This window comes from Ricinus communis, chromosome 10, assembly GCF_019578655.1.
Source record: "Ricinus communis isolate WT05 ecotype wild-type chromosome 10, ASM1957865v1, whole genome shotgun sequence".
NCBI lineage: Eukaryota > Viridiplantae > Streptophyta > Magnoliopsida > Malpighiales > Euphorbiaceae > Ricinus > Ricinus communis.
This window is the reverse complement of record NC_063265.1, coordinates 25,398,648-25,418,943: the sequence shown is the minus strand read 5'-3', so window position 1 is coordinate 25,418,943 and position 20,296 is coordinate 25,398,648. Positions and strand designations below refer to the sequence as shown.

The window sequence follows — 20,296 nt, the reverse complement described above, 5'->3', positions numbered from 1 at the left end:
TGATGAATAATTTCTGAACTAACTATTAACTACGAGCTAAGTTCCAGGAGATGCAGGAGTAATTGAAGAAATCAAGACAAGAAAACAAACCCAAAGGGAATCTAAACTAGTTGGCAATCAAACAAAAGATAAAGGATCGGTGAGTCTAATTATGCTACCTGTGATCTATTCTAATCAATTCGGTTTCTCTCTCGAGATAACCGAATTCCTAAACCTAATAACCTAAAGATGGAATCTCTTCCTAACGATTGATTCTTAAATTAGCATTAAGCTTTAATCCGCCTCTATTAAGCTTTGTTAATTCTTAATCCGGCTAGTTAATTATCCTTATCTCTAAGCGATTATTAACCGGTTCTTGTTATTCAAAGTTCCAATTGCCAAACGGATTTCTCAATCTCATAAAGCAATCTAAACATCACAATTCACAACGTCTCATGAATAATGCATAATCTTATTAACACCGAAACAAGAAGAATACAAAACCAACTCAAACAATCCAACAATATAATATCAAACCAACATAGCAAAGAAATCCCAATGGATTTAATCAATTTAGCTAAACATATTCATGTTTAAAACAATCTAGGAAATCAATTACAATGAAAGAATAATGAAAATAAAACATGTACACCCTTTTCTCTCGAATTGGATGAATGGCTCCAAATCTAGATCTACACTTTGATTAATCTCCCAAACGCCTCTTGAATTGCTCCACTCATCGTTTTGCACTCGGAATCTTACGATTCCGGGATTCTTACTCACTGCAACTCTCTCTCTCGCACTCAGTATTGTGTAGAAACCGAACCAGTCACTAGGGCTCAATGTCACTCTTTTTTCCCCTCTCCTTTTTCTAAGGAAAATTCATTTTTCTTATATATTTAACGCAAGACGTCAAGTCCAGCCGTACGAAACCGTGATCTCACCAAGTAGGGTTTCACCACTACAGGCTCCCTGTTTCCACCACCAGCCGCTTCCTCAGGTTACCACCACGTCAGGTCAAGGCCGTGGTGGCTACGGAAACCGTGCCCAAAGTGCCAATTTCAAGAATCAAAGCCAATGGTTGAGCATGGCCAGAGTCCAGGCCGTGCTCAATGTATGCATTGTGGGTTCTTGTCCGATCTTGATGAATTCTCATCCGTTTCCGCACGTATTGATCTATAATTGCTTAAACACCGATGATGGTCCTATAAATGTTCCTAAAATGCAAAAGAACATAAAACACGGGTGATCTGGGAATAAAAGCATAATAATTGCTAAGAACATACGCAATAATATGCAAGCAAATATGTGTAACATTATGCTCATCAATGTGCGATGCTAGTGATTATGCAGTTGGAGCTGTGCTTGGATAGAGGATTGAAAAGAAGTTCCAACCCATTTACTAAGCTAGCAAGACTTTGATAGGAGCCCAGGAACACTACACCACCACAGAGAAGGAGTTGTTGGCTGTTGTTTACGCCTTCGACAAGTTTAGATCATACCTCCTCTCTAAAACCATTGTCTTCACGGACCACTCGGCGTTAAGATACTTATTCCTGAAAAATAATGCGAAACCGAGATTGATCCGGTGGATTCTTTTGTTGCAGGAATTTGATGTCGAGATCAAGGATAAGAAGGGCGCAGAGAATATGGCGGCATACCATTTATCGAGATTGGAAAATCCTCACTTGGATGCACTTGATGGACGGCATGTATAACGATTTATCGATTTCTGAGCGAGCATTTATATACAACAAAATCGATACTCCCGGTTTTCGGATTATGCTAACTATTTAGTTGCTAGGGTTCTACCAAAGAGTATGACTTATCAAGAAAAGAAGAAATTCTTTCGATTTGAAGTACTACATTTGGGAAGATCCCTTCGCTTGTAGTCCAGGCAGCATCGTGGATTCGCCGCTGTGTTTAGCGGTGAAGAGACTCTCCATTGAGGCACTGCCATTAGGGACCCACTAGAGGTCATCATGTTAAAACCATACAATGAGGAAGGTGCTAGAGGCGATTCTATCAATGGCCTTTTCCAAGATGTACAGAATTTATTCAGTTTGTGACGCTGGCTTGTCAGAGTAATATATCTTCTCGTGATGAGATGCCCCAAACTAGTGTGCAAGTCGCTGAGATTTTTGATATTTGGGGCATCGACTTCATGGGACCCTTTCCCTCTTCATATGGTAATAAGTACATTATGGTTGCTGAATACTTCTGTTGGCTCAAGCTCAGGCTTTGGCCACTAATGATGCCAAGGTTGTTTGCAGGTTCCTTAAGCGATTGTTTGCTAGGTTTGGCACACCTAGGGCGCTTATTAGTGATAGAGGAACACATTTTTGCAACACCCAATTAGAGAAGGTACTTTTGCAGATGCGGAGTTACTCAATGGCTCTCATCTCCCCTATCACCCCTGTGACTAAAGGTGTCGAGGTAACTAATAGGGGTATTAAACGTATTTTAGAGAGAACCGTTAGTACCAGTAGGAAGGATTGGACTCTTAAGTTAGATGATGCATTATGGGCGTTTAAGACTACTTTTAGGACATCTATAGGTTTTACGCCCTATCGCCTCATTTATGGAAAGTCATGTCATTTACCGCTGAGTTGTGAGCATAGGGCACTTTGGGCCCTTAGGACTTGTAACTTTGATATTGATTCTGCAGGTAAGGAGAGACAGTGGCAGTTGAGTGAGCTAGATGAGCGGCGCCAGCAGGCGTATGAAAACTCGTTATCTTATAAAGCAAGAACGAAGAAATGGCATAATCAAAGGATTCGTGGGCATAAGGAGTTTCAAGTCTGGATCGAGTGTCACAGACAACTCGCTTTCGTCTCGCTTCCTGAAAGCTATGAAGTCGGTGGTCCGGACCATTTCAGGTTAGACAGGTCTTTCTATATGGAGTGGTGGAGTTGTATCATCCCGAGAAGGGAGATTTCAAAGTGAATGGGCATCGATTAAAACTTTACCATGGTAACTCGTTGAATGGTGAGCAACGAGTTGACCTAGTTTTGTATGCACAGGAGGGTTAATCCGGATGAGTCAAGCTTAGGACTCAAAGAAAATAAGTATTTTCAGACATCTGACGATTTTGGCGATGCTTTAATGCTTATTTTTTTTTTTTTTGTTATTTCGTTATTTTTCTTTGGACTTTATTTATTTTGATTTACTTGCTTGAGTATATTCATAATTTGTTTTTATTCCTCTGTTTCGAAGTTTTTGAATATATTTAGTGTCGGAAAAATATAAATCTTTTTATGTGTAATTCGGGCCCATATGCGCATTGGGGATCATGCACGGCCAAGTGCACGACCGCGTATACGCACGCCGCCACACAACCCGCGTATTGAAGACACCGCTGAACCACTGCGGCGTGATTTAAGACGGCCGTGCACGCCCGCGGCGCATTTGCACGTACCTGGCAAGATTAGACGGCCTGCGGGCAAGATTTGCACGGCTCGTTGAACGTCACAAGATAAGATTACCGCTGCACTACTAAACAAGACAACGACTATCGTTGTTCTCTACGGCATGATATCAAGATCGGTCCACAGACTCCACTTGCACAAACCCTATTTAAAATGAAGCTTTTCATCATTTCCCTGGTTTGGCCGATTTTTCTCTCCTTCCGTACTTTTTATCTACTATTCTACTTCGCCGTGAGACAATCGCGAAGTAATCAGATTTTAATTTAATCTTGCTTGTTCTGTTTTTCCATTCATACATGATTGTCATTTAGTTTTTCTTATACTTTTGTTGATTTCTATATCATTGCTTTCTCATTCTAGTTTCATTTCCTGTGAATCACATTTTTCTTTTTCTAGTACATTTCCGAATTTAATGCATATTCTATTATTTATTTGTGTTATTTTTAATTTTGTTCTTCCTGCCCTTATTTTTCATTTTTGTTTTCATATTACTTTTTATTTATTCTGTCCTCATTCCGCTTTGGATGTGCTACCATTGGGTACGTTGTGATGTTATGCACCTTTGAAATGCCACTGGGCATTGTATCTCAGAATTATCTCATATTTTATTCTCCCTTTGCACCCTATATTTTCAGCCTTGCAAGATTTCGGCGGTTAGGGTACCTTACCCCTAGCTTCCTGGGTTAACAACCAATTTGATATATCATTCTAAATTTTGTGTAAATTGAACATGGTCGATCTACTTGTGTTGCTATCTAACATTGCATTTTATCGGAAAAGTATAATTTGATAATCGCCAGAGAGCCAACGGGAAGCGAGCTAGAGTTGAGGATGGTTCTTCTACCACTGCACTTCGTGCCGCATAACGCTACACTACTTCCTGGATGACAACCTCGCAACCGATCACCCGAGAACCCGAGCTTGACTTGTCCCTACACCTGCAGTTGGCAAGCATCCTTACTTGATCTTCACCAACCAGGTGCATATTGATCGATTTCGAGTGGTAAGGACCAAGACACTTCCCGACCGGGAGGTGCACCGGTCAAGGTGCCTTGAGAGATGTTGAGCTTTTGAAGAAATTTCTAGTTTGCTAGAGACAGTCCCATGGAATAGGTTTTTGACATTAGAGAGCCTACTTACAGAGAGCTAACTTTGGAGTTCTTCAAAGACCTTTGGCTTTAACCATTGTTAGTGGGACTTTGCTCGCCAATCACGTTCTTTCAGTAGAATCGCGTAATACATGTGATGTTCCTAGTCGAGTTTAGAATAGCTTAGTGGATATGGACTAGAGCGGAGGTGGATTCCGATTTATTTGATCAAGCAGTTAGACATTTAGGGATGTATATAGATTCGTGACAGGAGGATATTAGGGTGGTCCGATGCTCTTTCTCTCTTGAGCCCACCAAGGCTTCATGTATTTCGGATAGTTTGAGATACCTCCACAATATTTTAGCGCACACACTGGTAGGGTAAGAGTTGGGAGCTCTCAATAAGCTTGATGTTGCTTTTACTCGGCATATTCAAGAGAGGACCTATTTGGATTTAGGGTTTCCATGGTCGACCAGATGGACGGATTCCAGATCTACAGAAGGCAGCTATTAGCTTTGGACCATATGTGACTAGGCTAGCTAGGAATATGGGGTTGTTGACCCACCACTGCTCAGAGTATGATGTAATTCCAAGTCGGGCCGCTGAACACAACAAATGTACAACATGCGGATGGTTACTTGGACCGAGTCTACCTCAAGCGATTTCGAGTACCACTTGACAGTTCCAATTCAGCTAGCCAGACGGTGTATTATGGTGTTGATGAGGGTGATGATGATGATGTTGACATCACCGAGGAGCAGCTTGTACCCCCACCACGAGGCCCACTGATGTTCCTAACCCATCTATGTTCTTTAATCAATCAGCAGGCACATCCGTAGCATCTAGATTGGATAGGATGGAGGCCCGGATGACACAACATCGATCTTACACACTTCCATCGGCTAGAGACCATTGTCTGTGAGATGCTTCAGACACAGTCACATGCCACCCAACTTCTTCGGGATGACCTTGTGGCCTTGCGCACCGAGATGAGAGAAGACCATAACAGTTTCCATTTTTCTTGACAAGATATCTCTTAGTAGTTGGCTCGGATGCGAGTATCTAGTTCTCATATGCCAGCACATGCGCCTATGCCTCGACCACCGCCCTGTGCTTCAGATCACCCTTGACCTTTAGGGTTTCTTTTTTGATGCTTGGGCGATACCCACTGTCTGCTTTCTTCCTCCACTACCGCCCGCCCAAATTTGGCCCGGTATTTCTACCATAGTTGATGCCCGATGTCTCCTTAGCTTGATGATCCTTTGTTCACTCCGGATTTCACCCAGCAGGACCAGGGTGGTCGGGCTGATCATGTTGAGGATTGAGGATTCTAGTTTTTTTTTTTGGACAGTTTAATTTCTTTTTCTTTATTTATTTATTCTTTTTATTTATGGATGCTATTAATCTTATTCTAATTATAATTATTGAATTATTTTGGATCATGTGGGGTATTATACCTGTTTTACACTGAGGATAGTGTTTTTCTCAAGTGTGGGGTAGGTATTTGAGTTTTGTGCAGGTACTTATTTTGTTATCTCGAACTTCTGGAAGGATGTATTTTGCTGTTTTAATTTTATTTTCATTTTATTTGTTTTAACTGATCGAATCCGTTCATTCTTATTATAGCTTTTATCGAATCTTGTTAGGAAGAAGGCGATGAACGAATCTCTTAGTTTTAATCAAGCCAGGTAAAACTGGTGTTTTTCCTTAAACTTTTTTCATTTTACTTTATCTTTAGATATACAACATTGTTAATATTGATGCTTGTTATTATGATTGATTTTTTGAACTTTGGTTTGAGAGCACATGCAATTTTTACCCACTCAAATGGTGAGGTTTTGAGCCAAATTGGGCATCATTATTTTTATGCTCCTTTTCTTCTTGTTGAGTGAGCATTGCACAAAATCTTTGTTTCTAGAACTTGCTCTCTGATTTCTTTTGAGATTACATGAATTTTTAACAGTCATGAGATGATATGGGCACTTAGGATTTACACAATCTGGACAAAAGCTTAACCCTATTTCTCCATTAGTAAACCAATTTTGAGCCTTAGCCTTTTCTTTCATTGTAATTCACCTTGACACTCATTTTATCACTTCTATTCATTTCACCATTCTTTCTACCATTGTTGCTGGGTATTATATAAGTTTATGCTGCATTTCATTTTGGATCAATTTGCATATATTCACTAAGTTACTAGAATTCTTTTCGTAGATGCTCCCTTCAATCCAAATGGTACATTATCGTTTTACCACTTTTGATTGAGTATTGTATTACTTCATCCTGCTATTAAAAAAAAGAAAAAAAAAGAAAAAATAAAAAAGTATAAGTATATATATATTAATAAAAATAATGTATGTATATATAATTTTCTCTTAGTTCATTTTGAGCATCATCTTATTATGGGAGCAACTTAGTGTTGTACAACATTTGATTCTGGTTGTTTTCGCATTACTTCGCATAATTTTCCAAAGAACTTTAACCTATTTTCCATATTTCTCCATACCTTACCCTGAACCCCATTACAACCTTGCCAAGACCCTTTGATTATGACTATTGATTATTTCACAGTGGAGATTGTATCCATGAGCAAGCTTATGGTAAACATATTTTTCAGATTTTCATGTCAGGAGCTTCGCCTATATTCTTTCACCTATATATACACTTGTGTGTTTTGAGTGACATCTTGGAAGGCATGGCTCTCAAATTTTTAGTTTAGATAGTTTATTATTTTAATTTTAGCAGCTTTGTTAACTTTGTTCTCTTTTTCAAGATTTAGTGATTTGGGGATTTTGAGGAAATTCGTTACGGAGTTTTGAGACTTATTTTGAGCTAACCTTCTGCAATGTATTTGATCGAGTCATTTGGTATCTGTTTAAGGAGAGAATTGTTGATTACTTGAGGACAAGCAAACTCTCAAGTGTGGGGTAGTTTGATATAGATGATTCTATGCATGTTTATTGACTGTTTATAGTCGTTTATTCACGTAATTGAGTCATATTTATTCCTGTTTGATCGCACTTTGGTATGTTTATGAATTTTTCAGGTTTTCAGACTCTTTGATAGATATTGATTGATTTATGGGCAGAAATAAAGATATTTGGATGATTCATGCATATTAGATGTTATCAGAGTCGATTCCTTGTTAACGCGCATTTCGAGGCTTTTGCACGACCTTGGACAATTTCAAAAATTTGGCATTTAATGGAGGTTAGTGCCCATTGCACGGGCCATGGCACGGACCGTGGCACGGGCTGTGCATATTTACACGGGCCATGGGACGGACCGTGGCACGGCTATGGTACTTCTGCCTATAAATAGGTGCATGCAAAACGAGACGGGGTTCCGCTTCTGATTTATGGATTTCTCTACGCGCGCGACCCCTCACTTCTGCACCTCTGTTCTTGACATTTTGGGAGACCAACGTCAGTTCAAAGGATTGATTTGGAGGATTCAAGCAAAGATTGAAGTTTCTAGACGATTGACCGAGACATCCGAGATCCATACTTGAGGCCGGTTTCGAATTGGCACTTCATGACATTCCCACTTCCGATTCGATAGAAGAGTTGCTATATGTTTCATTTTCTTTTCTGTTATTTATTTCCTTTTGTATTTATTTCTTTCATTATGAGTAGCTAGGACTGCCGAACCCATTGGGGTTTATCTTTGTTGATGGTTTGTGTTTAAATATTAGATTTTTATTTGCCATTTTTGTAATCTTCTTACTGTTTAGTAATAAAATTTGTTTCAATTAATTTGAGACGTTAAATTAATTGTCTTTTGGGTAGTTTCTTGACATTGAGAAATGCTTTTTACAACTGGAAATTAAATAGTAAGAACTGGTAGTTAACACTTAGAGATAAGGTTAATTCACTCACTGGATTAAGAATTAACAACTCTTAATAGTTCTAAATCACGCTTAATGCTAATTTGTAATAATCTGATAGGAAGAAATTCCATTAGGTTAGTGCAGATTTAGGAACTCAAGAGCTCGAGAGAGAGCCGTTCGATCTGTGATTTAGGCACGGGTAGCAAGATTGGCAGTTTATAAAATCAACCTTAGAATTCCATCACTTAGGTCTCCTTCGGTTTGCTTCTTTCATGCTTGTCTTTGATTGTCAACATGTTGTTCCTTTATTTGCATTCATAAGCATTAGTTAATTAATTTAGACTTCTCACACCTTATTTCAGATTAAATAACATAACAAACAGTAGTAGCTTTAGGTTTACCCAATCTCCAAGGATACGACCTTGATACTCACTAGTGCTAGACCGCATCGATCGGTTCACTGCCTTAAGTATAGGTTGCATAAGTGCACACATCACCCATCAAGTTTTTGGCGCTGTTGCCGGGGATCAGTAACGGTAAACTAGAGCGAATTATTTCTATGTTAATGTAGTCATTATTTGTTTATTCATTTATTCTTTATTTTTTTGGTTTCTTTTATTTATTTTATTATTTTTGATTGATTGGTGGTTGTTTGGTTGTCGGTTTCAGGTAGTATATGACCCGAAGCTCTAACCCTGATCCCATAGCACCCTTATCCGACCCCGAGCGCTCTCTCATATTATTGAGACGATGTTTGCAGGCAGTTGAGGAAGAGGACTTGAGTTATAGCTGATTCAGTTCAAGGAACCGACGCGATGGAGAACCTCCTCAATCCCCGTGCCGATGAGGATCGTAGGATGATGTACGAGTTTGCTCGACCATCTTTGGATGGGACAAAAACTAGTATAATGTATTCACCAGAGCGGCCAACAATTTTGAAATAAAAGCCAACATGATCCAGATGATCCAGCAGCGCGTGCAGTTTGGAGGATTGCCCAGCGAGGATCCCAATGCACATATCTCTAATTTTTTTGGAGATCTATGACACATTCAAGATAAACGGAACAACCGATGACGCCATTCGGCTGAGATTGTTTCCATTTTCTTTGAGGGACAGAGCTAAGAGATGTTGCAATCCCTTCCATAGTAAATGATTACTACTTGGAGGGCGTTGGCTGAAAACGTTTTATATAAGTATTTTCCTCCCGCTAAAACTGCTAAACTTAGAAATGACATATCTTCTTTTATGTAGTTTGATGATGAAAGCATGTACGATGCATGGGAGAGGTTTAAAGATCTTTTGAGATGCTACCCACATCACGGATTGCCAGTGTGGATGCAGGTTTAGACCTTCTACAGCGGGTTGAACCTTGCAACGAGGCAGATGGTGGATGCTGCAGTAGGTGGGGTGCTTAACAGTAAGACTCCCGAGCAGGCTCAGAACCTGATAGAGGAAATGGCCATGAACAACTATCGTTGGCAATCCTCTAGAGCCACCAGAAGCATGGTGGAGTCACAACCAAATGGACTCTATAAAGAAATTTCGGTACTGTGGAGCTTCTAGCCAAGAAGATTGACCAACCCAGATGGGCTCATGCAAGTAACGCTATCGCGAAGTTTTGTGGTGGCTCCCATTACAAAGCGTAAAACTGCATCGGGAGGTATGTTTGCTTCATCCTCTACTACTTTTCCATCTAATTCGCTATGTCTTCTAATGTTGAGCAGTTGACTATATGGGGAATGCCCCAAGGCAGCAGAATGATCCTTACAAGAATACATATAACCCTGGGTGGCGCAATCATCCCAACTTGATTGGAGGAACAATAACGCTCGGGGTCCACCTAGTTTCGGAGAATTCATTACATGTAACAACAACAATGTCACCGGTGGTGGCTCGCACAAACTCCTCCTCTACTAGAAAAGAAGTCAAATTTAGAGGAGCTTGTGATGAAGTTTGTGACGTCTACAGAGATGAGGTTCCAGCAAACTGATAATGCACTTAGGAACCAGCAGGCCTCGATTCAAAACTTGGAGACCCAGATTGGCCAAATCTCTAAGATGTTGTCTGAGAGGCAGCAAGGAGCGCTTCTAAGCACCACTAAGTCTAACCCGAGGGAGCACGTGAACGCCATCACTTTGCGTTCAGGTAAGTTAGTTTCAGCTCCTTCTAAGCCTGTTTTTAATGACGCCACTATTGATGTGCAGGTTGAGGCGAGCAATAAGGATAGGGGACCTGAGGGACAAAAGGTGAAATCAATTCCAGTCAGGAAATATCAACCTAAGATTCCTTATCTTGCCAGAGCTAAACAAGCAAAGGCGAAAGAGCAGTTCAGTAAGTTTTTAGATATTTTTAGACAACTGCATATTAACTTGCCTTTTATTGATGCACTGGAGTAGATGCCGAAGTATGCTAAGTTCTTAAAGGACATACTTAGTAGAGAAAGGAAGTTGGAGGAGGTCGCCTATGTTCAGCTTAACGAGGAGTGCTCAGTGGTGTTTCAGAGCAAGTTGCTAGAGAAACGTCACGATCCAAGGAGTTTCACTATTCCTTGCACTTTAGGTAATTTGTGTGTTGATGATGCATTAGCTGATTTGGGGGGTAGCATAAATGTCATGCCCACTAGTTTGTTCAATAAGCTAGGTCTGGGGGAGGCAAAATCCATTAGGATGTGCATTCAATTACCTGACCGTTCTGTTAAGCTCCTTAGGGGAATTGTGGAAAATGTGCTAGTTAAGGTAGATAAGTTCATATTTCCTGTGGACTTTGTGGTTTTAGATATGGACAATGAGCATGGTGTACCATTAATTTTGGAGAGACCTTTCCTTGCCACAGCTAGAGCTAAAATAGACATATTTGAGGGGAAGTTAGAACTTCATGTAGGGGATGACTGTGTCACTTTTAGTTTACCCTCATTTGATAGTTCTTCCACCGACCATGTTCATGCCATTTATAGTATTGATGGAATTGATCTTGCATGTAATACACAACCACAAGATGTACAAATGGATGATGCTATACATGTTTCTTCCCCTATTAGTATGTGTTATCCATTTGAAAAAAAACAACTTGTATCAATATGAGACTTTGTGCTATGATGTAATTCTGAAGGGTAGTTCAAGTTTGTTTTTGATTCACTTAGTCGAATTGAAAGGATGAATGGACATCCCAAATTGGTCCAGAGAGTGCCTCCTTCGTCATCTACCGCACACATCAAACCTTCTCATTGCGCTTATATGCCTAGAGCCCCAACTTACATTGAGCCTACCTTCTTAATTTGCCTGCGATGCAGGAATGCTGATGCAGAGTCCAGCTAGATGACTCGAACAAAAAGAAGTGCCTTCGGGAGGCATTCCTGAATCTATTTTTGCTTTCTGAATTTTTTGGAAATTTTTATTTTATTTTATTTTATTTTATGTAGTTATTTGTAGTTAGATATTTCAGTCTGTTTTTAGTGAGTTTGATTTTGAGGAGATGCTATCTTATTGAACTTTTTATTAGATGTTGCTTAGGGTGTGTTTATTCTTGAGTTTTGCAGGAGTTAGCCTACTTGATGTTCGTACGTAATTTTGAGGACTAACATATTTTGAGGTGTTAAAGTACACATCAAGGGCAGTATCTAGTAGACTTTATAGTTTTTATCTCTTTTTGTCGTCTTGTTTTTCTCTTAGTTTTCCAATTTCTTTTATGGATTCCCATAATTAGCTTCATTTTACGTATTTTATTCCTTTTATTTTGGTGTGCCTACCTTGTTCACACTGAGGACAAGTGCCTTTCACAGTGTGGGTAGGTACCGTAGATTTGTGCAGGTACCAATTTTGTCTTTACTGTTTTTATCTTGTTTTATTTTCCCTTATTGATTGAGTCCATTCATTATTACTGTCCTTATCTTGAGTTTGTTTTAATCAAGTAGTTAATGATTTTCTTTCTTTTGAATGGACCTTTATTGCTTGTATCGAATCTTTGTGGGAAGAAGGCAATGAACGAATCTCTTAGTTTCAATCAAGCTAGGTAAAACTGGTGTTTTTCCTTAATCCTTTCAGTTCACTTTATCTTGGATATAGAACACTGTTAATTTTGATGCTTATTAGATTGTTTAATTGTTTAAACTCTGGTTTGAGAATTCATGCAATTTTATCCCATTCAATGGTGAGGCTTTATACTCCATTCTTTTTTTTTATTAGTGAGCATTGTGCAGAATTTTTGTTTCTAGAACTTGCTTTGTGATGACTTTTAAGATTACATGAATTGTTGATAGTCATGAGATGATTTGGGCACTTAGGTATTACACAATTTGACCAAAAGCCTAACCCGGTCTTTTCCCTTAGTGAACCCATTTTGAGCCTTAGCCTTTTTCTTTCATTATAAATTAAATCTGACACTCATTTTACCACTTCTATTCATTCCACCATTCTTTCTACCATTATTGCTGGAAATAATGTACGTTTATGCTGCATTTTATTTTGGATCAATTTGCATATATTCACTAAGTTACTTGATTTTTCATAGATGCTCCCTTCAATCCAAATGATACATATCATTTTACTTCTTTCATTGAGCATTGTATTACTTCATCCTGCGTTTTGTTGTTGCAGGAGAGAAAAAAAAATTTAAGAATAAGGGTTTAGTTCGAGCATCATCTTATTATTAGAACAACTTAGTGTTTAATTTTGGTACAGTGTTTGATCCTTGGCCATATTCTTGCATTACCTGTATAATTTTCCGAAATAACTTTCAAATTTACTTTCCATAATTCTTCGTACCCTACCATTAACCCTATTACAACCTGGCTTAAGACCCTTTGATCATGTTTATTGACTATTTCACAGTAGTGGAGATCGGATCTATAAGCAAGCCTATGGTAAGCACTTTGTTCTGTACTTTTGCGCTGAGAGCTTGGCAATATTCTTCTCACCTATACAGACTTGTGTGTTTCGAGTGACATCTTGTAAGGTATGGTTCTCAAATTCTCAGTTTAGATAGTTTATCATTTTAATTTTAGCAGCTTTATTAACTTTGTTCTTTGTCTCAAGGATTTAGTGATTTGGGGGTTTTAAGGAAATTCGTCACGGAGCTTTGAGACTTGTTTTGAGTTAACCTTCTCCAATGTATTTCATTGAGTCATTTAGTTTCTATTTGAGGAGAGAGTTATTGAATGCTTGAGGACAAACAAACTCTCAAGTGTGGCGTAGTTTGATGTAGATGATTCTATGCATGTTTATTGAATGTTTATCAGTCGTTTATTCGCGTATTTGAGTCATATTTATTCCTGTTTGATCACACTGTGGTATGTTTATGAATATTTCAGGTTTTTGGACTCCTCGATAGAGATTGATTGATTTACGGGCAGAAACCAAGCTATTTGGATAATTTATGCGTATTAGATGCTTATCGGAGTCGATTCCTTATTAGCACGCAGTTTTGAGGCTTTTGCATGACCTCCTCTGGACAATTTCAGAAATTTTGCATTTCATGGAGGTTGGTGCCCATTGCACGGGCCGTGGCACGACGAAGGCAGTTTTGTCTATAAATAGGCGCATGTAAAACGAGACGAGGTTCCGCTTCTGATTTCTGGACTTCTATACACGCGCGACCCTCACTTTTGTACCTCTGTTCTTGACATTTTGGGAGACCAACGTCAGTTCAAAGGATTGATTTGGAGGATTCAAGCAAAGATTGAAGTTTCTAGATGATTGACCGAGACATTCGAGATACATACTTGAGGCTGGTTTCAGAATTGGCACTTACGACATTCCCACTTCGATTTGATAGAAGAGCGGTTATATGTTTCATTTTCTTTTATGTTTTTTATTTGCTTTTTTATTTGTTTCTTTCATTATGAGTAGCTAGGATTGCCGAACCCATTGGGGTTCACCTTTGTTGATGGATTGTGTTTGATGATTGAATTTTTATCTGCCATTTTTTGTAATCTTCTTACTGTTTAGTAATTAAATTTGATTCAATTCATTTGAGACGTTAAATTAATTATCTTTTGGGTTGTTTCTTGACATTGAGAAATGCTTTTTACAACTGGAAATTAAATAGTAAGAACTGGTAATTAACACTTAGAGATAAGGTTAATTCACTCGCCGGATTAAGAATTAACAACTCTTAATAGTTCTAAATCACGCTTAATGCTAATCTGTAATAATCTGATAGGAAGAGATTCCATTAGGTTAGTGCAAATTTAGGAACTCAGTGAGCTCGAGAGAGGAGCAGAGTTTGATTCAGGATTTAGGCACGGGTATCAAGATTGGCAGTTTATAAAATTAACCTTAGAATTCTATTACTTAGGTCCTCTTTGGGTTTGCTTCTTTGTTACGGTTGTTTTGTTTGATTGTCAGTTGTTGTTGTTCCTTTATTTTCATTCATAAGCATTAGTTAACTAACTTAGACTTCTCACACCTTATTTCAGATTAAATAACATAACGAACAGTAGTAACTTTAGGTTTACCCGATCTCCAGGGATACGACCTTGATACTCACTAGTACTAGACCGCATCGATAGGTTCACTGCCTTAAGTGTAGGTTGCATAAGTAAGCCCATCAGTTGGAATCTATCCTCAAGACTTGCAATAAACCTCATCATTAGCTCCTCTAACACTAACTCTTCACCTTGAGTTGATGGTGCAAGATTAGGCTGCTGAAATTCTGGTGGTTCTTAGCCATCTAAACTCCATTTAAAAGGTGAATGAATGCTCAATTCTTGATTGTAGGTGCTTCCATACGAGTCATTTGGCCAACTTCCCGTATAATTCACCTGTTCATAGTTATAAGAACAATGAGCAACATCACTATATAATGGACAATCATTACTCAAATGTAAACCACAACAAAATTCACAAAGAACTTGAGATGAAAGGATAGGAGTGGAGAGTTGATCGGTAGCCCTATAAAATGATTCCACTGGAGCTTCTAAAGATTCACGGGTATCCCAATTTTTAGCACTCTCTTGGTTCCTGATCCCATTTTCCAACGTGTCATACAAAGATTTTAGCATTGAACCTCCTTATCATCCACTATCTGAATCATAAAATTAACTAAATAAATATGTACAAACAAAACAGAAATAAATATAAATAAAAGAAGGCTAAATTAACAAATAGCAAATTTCACTATAGTTTTCAAACATTCCCCGGCAACGGCGCTAAAAACTTAATGGTGTGTTGCTATTTGTGTTAGCTACAATCTAACGCAGTGTACCTATCGATGCAGTCTAGCACTAATGGCGAGTATCAAGGTCGTATTCCTCGGGAAAGTGAAAGCCTAGAGTTACTCCTTTGTTCTTTGTTATATTAACCTAAAATGAGTGATGAATAATTTCTAAACTAACTAATAGCTACAAGCTAAGTTCTAAGGGAGATGCATGAGTAATTGATAAATAAAATAACCAAGACAAGAAAGCAAACCCAAAGGGAACCTAAACTAGTTGGCAATTAAATAAAAGATAAAGGATTGGCGAGTCTAATTATGCTACTTGTGGACGAATTCTTAACCGAATTCAGTTTCTCTCTCTCGATAACCGAATTCCTAAACCTAATAACCTAAAGTTGGAATCTCTTCCTAACGATTGATTCTTAAATTAGCATTAAGCTTTAATCCGCCTCTATTAAGCTTTGTTAATTCTTAATTCGGCTAGTTAATTATCCTTATCTCTAAGCGATTATTAACCAGTTCTTGCTATTCAAACTTCCAATTGCCAAATGGACTTCTCAATCACACAAAGCAATCTAAACAAACAATTCACAACGTCTCATGAATAATGCATTATCTTATTAATACTAAAAGCAACAATAATACAAAACTAACCCAAACAATCCAACAATATAATACTAAGCCAACATAGTAAAGAAATCCCAATGGATTTAATCAATCTAGCTAATTATGTTCATTATCAAAATCCATAAGAATTCAATTACAATAATGAGTAAAGGTAGAGAAAACTGATTACACCCTTGGATGAGAGTAAACAGCCCCAATTCCTCTTGCTCGAATTAAATCGATTCTTGTTCGTCTTGCTCGATTTGAAAACCAATCAATGAACCTCGCCCAATCTTCAATCCTTGAAGGGAATTCGATTGAAACCTTGATCCAAGTCTCCTTTTCCCTTGGTTCCAGCTCAGAAAACCCTTAGAGAGAGAAAAACTAGGGTTTTGGACGTTCTCCCCCGCTCTTCCTTTTCTTTCCTCTCTTCTTTCTTTTAATTAATTCTCCCTATCCCCGCCAACACGGTCGTGTTGATGCCCGTGTACCCAACACGGGCTGGTGTTTATGCCCGTGTTACTCTCTGTGGCCGTGCTCCCTAAATGTTCTTTTTCTTTGATGTTTGACGTACCCAACAAGGCCGTGTTGGGGACACGCCAGTGTTGAAACCAACACGGCCATGTTCAGCTTTCTCATGCGCATACTTAGCTTGTTTCGGCAGCTTTGACGTCCAATTATGCTCCAATTCTTCCTCTTTATCATTCTTTGACTTCTTTTGGACCTAATGCGCACAAACAGATTAATAGGTTGAGTGTTGGGACCAATTCACATCCAAATGTCCATAAAATCAATCTTAAAAACCCCATTTAGATGTGTGTATTTTGCGCACATCAGATACTGACTCAGATGATAGGATGGGGAATTCGGGAGGGAACCCCGGCTTCTGATCTTGCTTTTGACTCCTTTTATCATTGCTTGTAGAACTTCTGATTTTAGAATTCTTGTAAACTTTTGAGTTTTTACAGATATAAAATCATGATTTTGGCTTTTGAATTGCTTCTATTTTACTTATTTCCCTTTTGTTATTGTACCCATACGAGCTTATGTGTGCTAAAAACTAAATGAGTGCTTTGAAGATGGCCAAAATTGCACCGAGAGGCCGTACAATTGATTCGAGTCTGAGCATAGCCAATCGGCTATGCATAGTGCTGATCGGTTGTGCATAGTGTTGATCAGCTCAACAGTTGTAGAGTCTGAATCAGACACTGATTCGAGGCCTAGATATATTCATGAACCCCCTCACTTCCTCACATGCCATTTCACACTTTAAAAGGAAAAAAATATGTCTCAAAAGAGCGCCAAAAGCTTGCAAGCTCTCTTTAAAACCATAACTGGTGACGAATGAATGAAACAGGGGAAATTCCACCTTTCATTTTTCAAGGCCATGCAATACATCTAACTCGATTATGGGTTCTTCCATTATCTTGTCAACTTTTGGTGCCCAAGAGACCAAGTCTTTAGATTTAATGGAAAAGAATTATGCCCCATGATTGAAGAATTCCCTGCTATTCTTAGGGTCCCTATAGATTCTACGTTTTCCATTGCCCTGCCAAAACTCAATGAGCTTTTTCCTAGTAGATTGGTGGAATTGTTTGACCTGCCCCCAGCCAAGGTACTTTCTTATTATATTGGTGAATTCATTACCCTTACTTCATTAATTTCTTACTGTGAGAAGAAGGAAAGGGCACACCTTATTAGATTCAGATACTGGGCTTTTGCCTTTATACCTAATTTCTACTGATTTCTCCTCAAGGAGAGGGAGATATCAGAATTGCTAGCATTATTGACTAGGTGGAGCATGGATCACATCCAATTCCAATCATCTTGACTTAAACCATCATTGGGTTAGACTTGTATAAAGCCCATCAACGGTTTGGTGGCAGCTTCATTCTCTAATAGGTACATAGCCAAATCTTTTTTATTTTACTACTTTTATTTTTGTCTTAATTTTTATCTAAGCCACCCTTTCAGATTTTCATCTTAGCAAACTTTAGTTTTGCCCAAGTCGCTCTTTTTGGATTTTCAACTTAGCTTTATTTTTCTATTTATTTTTTGTTTTTTTTACAAATTTAGCTGCGGGAGAAGCTTCAGATACTGACCATCCCGAGGGATATCGATAAGTACGAGCTGAAGCACATGCATACTCGATCTGTTATTACCCTACGGGGTCAAGATGACTGGATTTTTTGGATGAAAGGCATTCCGAATACACTCATTTGCTAGACTTGCCCTTGGTGGAGAATCAAGCATGTCATACTCATGGTGTTTGGTGATTGTGTACCCTTACGTGATTGATGGTCGCTACATCGACTAACTGATGGCGGTGTACTATCCATCGATCAATTAGCACTAATGGCGAGTATCAAGGTCGTATTCCTCGGGAAAGTGAAAGCCCAGAGTTACTCTTTTATTCTCTATTATATTAGCCTAAAATGAATGATGAATAATTCCTAAATTAAGTAATAGCTACTCTAATTGTTGTCTAACTACGGCTACTAGGGAAGGATTAATTCAAGTTAAGGAATAACCCCTTAGGAATTCTTGTCTTTAGGGAATGGAAACTAAAGATGGAATTGATTGATTGAATTCAATTTTTGTGGGAAAATCTCTACGCAATTAACGACTTTCTCAAGGACATTAACATCTTAACTTAGATTAATTAGGTTGAGATCTCTTCCTAACTCTAATTATCCAAATTAGCATTATGTACCATTTAACACTATCGAGAGTTGTTAATTCTCAATCTAGTAGAACGAACACCCTATCTCTAGGCGAATTCAATTCTAGGTTGCAAAGGACAATCCAAACCTAAACATCTTTCTCAAGAACATTCAAATTCCAATAATCATTCAACAAGATATGAAGAACAAATCAATAAGCACTTCCATTGCAAACTAATATTAAAAATCAATACATTCAATTCAAAAGTTAAGTACAAAAATCCCTAGATAAAGAACCCCAATGGGTTAACAAGTTTAGCTAATCATGTTCATTATCAAAACCCACAAGAATTCAATTACAACAATGAGTAAAGGTAGAGAAACCCGAATACACCCTTGGATGAGAGTAAATAGCTCCAATTCATCTTGCCCAATTTTGAATCGATTCTTGTTCCTCTTACTCGAACTGACACCAATCAACAAACCTCGCCCAATCTTCAATCTTTGAAGGGAATCCAATTGAAACCTTGGTCCAAGTCTCCTTTTTCCTTGGTTCCAGCTCAGAAAATCCTTAGAGAGAGAGAGAGAAAAATGAGTTTTGGGACGTCCTAACCCTTCTTTTTTCGTGTTTCCCTCTTTTCTTCCTTTTAATTAATTCGTTCAGCTACCGCAAACATGGCCATGTTGATGCCTGTGTTGGGAACATGGCCTGGTGTTGACGCCCGTGTTGGGAATATGGCCTGGTGTTGATGCCCGTGTTACTCTCTGTGGTCGTGCTCCTTAACGCATCTTTTTCCTGTTGTCAAATGCACCCAACACGGCCGTTTTGGTGCCCGTGTTGGGAACACGGCTAATGTTAAAACCAACATGGCCGTGTTCAGCTTCCTCATGCGCAAACTTGACTTGTTTCGACAACTTTGATGTCCAATTCTGCTCCAATTCTTCCCTTTATCACTCTTTGGCTTCTTTTGGACCTAATGCACACAAACAGATGCATAGGGTGAGTGTTGGGACTAATTCACATCCAAATGTACATAAAATCAGCCTTAAGAACCCCATTTAGATGTGTGTATTTTACTAATGTGCGTAAAATACACACATCTAAATGGGGTTTTTAAGATTGATTTTATGGATATTTGGATGTGAATTGGTCCCAACACTCACCCTATGCATCTGTTTGTGTGCATTAGGTCCAAAAGAAGTCAAAGGATGATAAAGGGAAGAATTTGAAAATAATTGGACGCCGAAGCTACCGAAACAAGCTAAGTCCAAGCATGAGGAGGCTGAACATGGTCGTGTTGGTTTCAACACTGGCCGTGTTCCCAACACGAGAACCAACACGGTCGTGTTGGGTGTTATCAAACATCAAAGAAAAATAAGTTCTTAGGGAGCACGGCCACAGAGAGTAACACGACCAAGAACACCAAACCGTGTTCCCAACACGACCAAGAACACAGCCGTGTTGGAGGCGATAAAGGGAATTAATTAAAAGAATGAAGAGAGGAAAGAAAAAAAAAGAGTGGGCGAGAACGTCCCAAACCCTAATATT

At 38.7% G+C, this 20,296-nt stretch overlaps 1 non-coding gene across 1 annotated transcript; it reads right to left on the bottom strand.

Annotated features, from left to right (window-relative positions):
* Positions 1–9,544: 9,544 nt before the first annotated feature.
* On the bottom strand, positions 9,545–9,651 carry LOC112534432. The gene has a single exon (XR_003078720.2). It is a non-coding gene; the product is annotated as a small nucleolar RNA R71 (small nucleolar RNA).
* Positions 9,652–20,296: the final 10,645 nt, after the last annotated feature.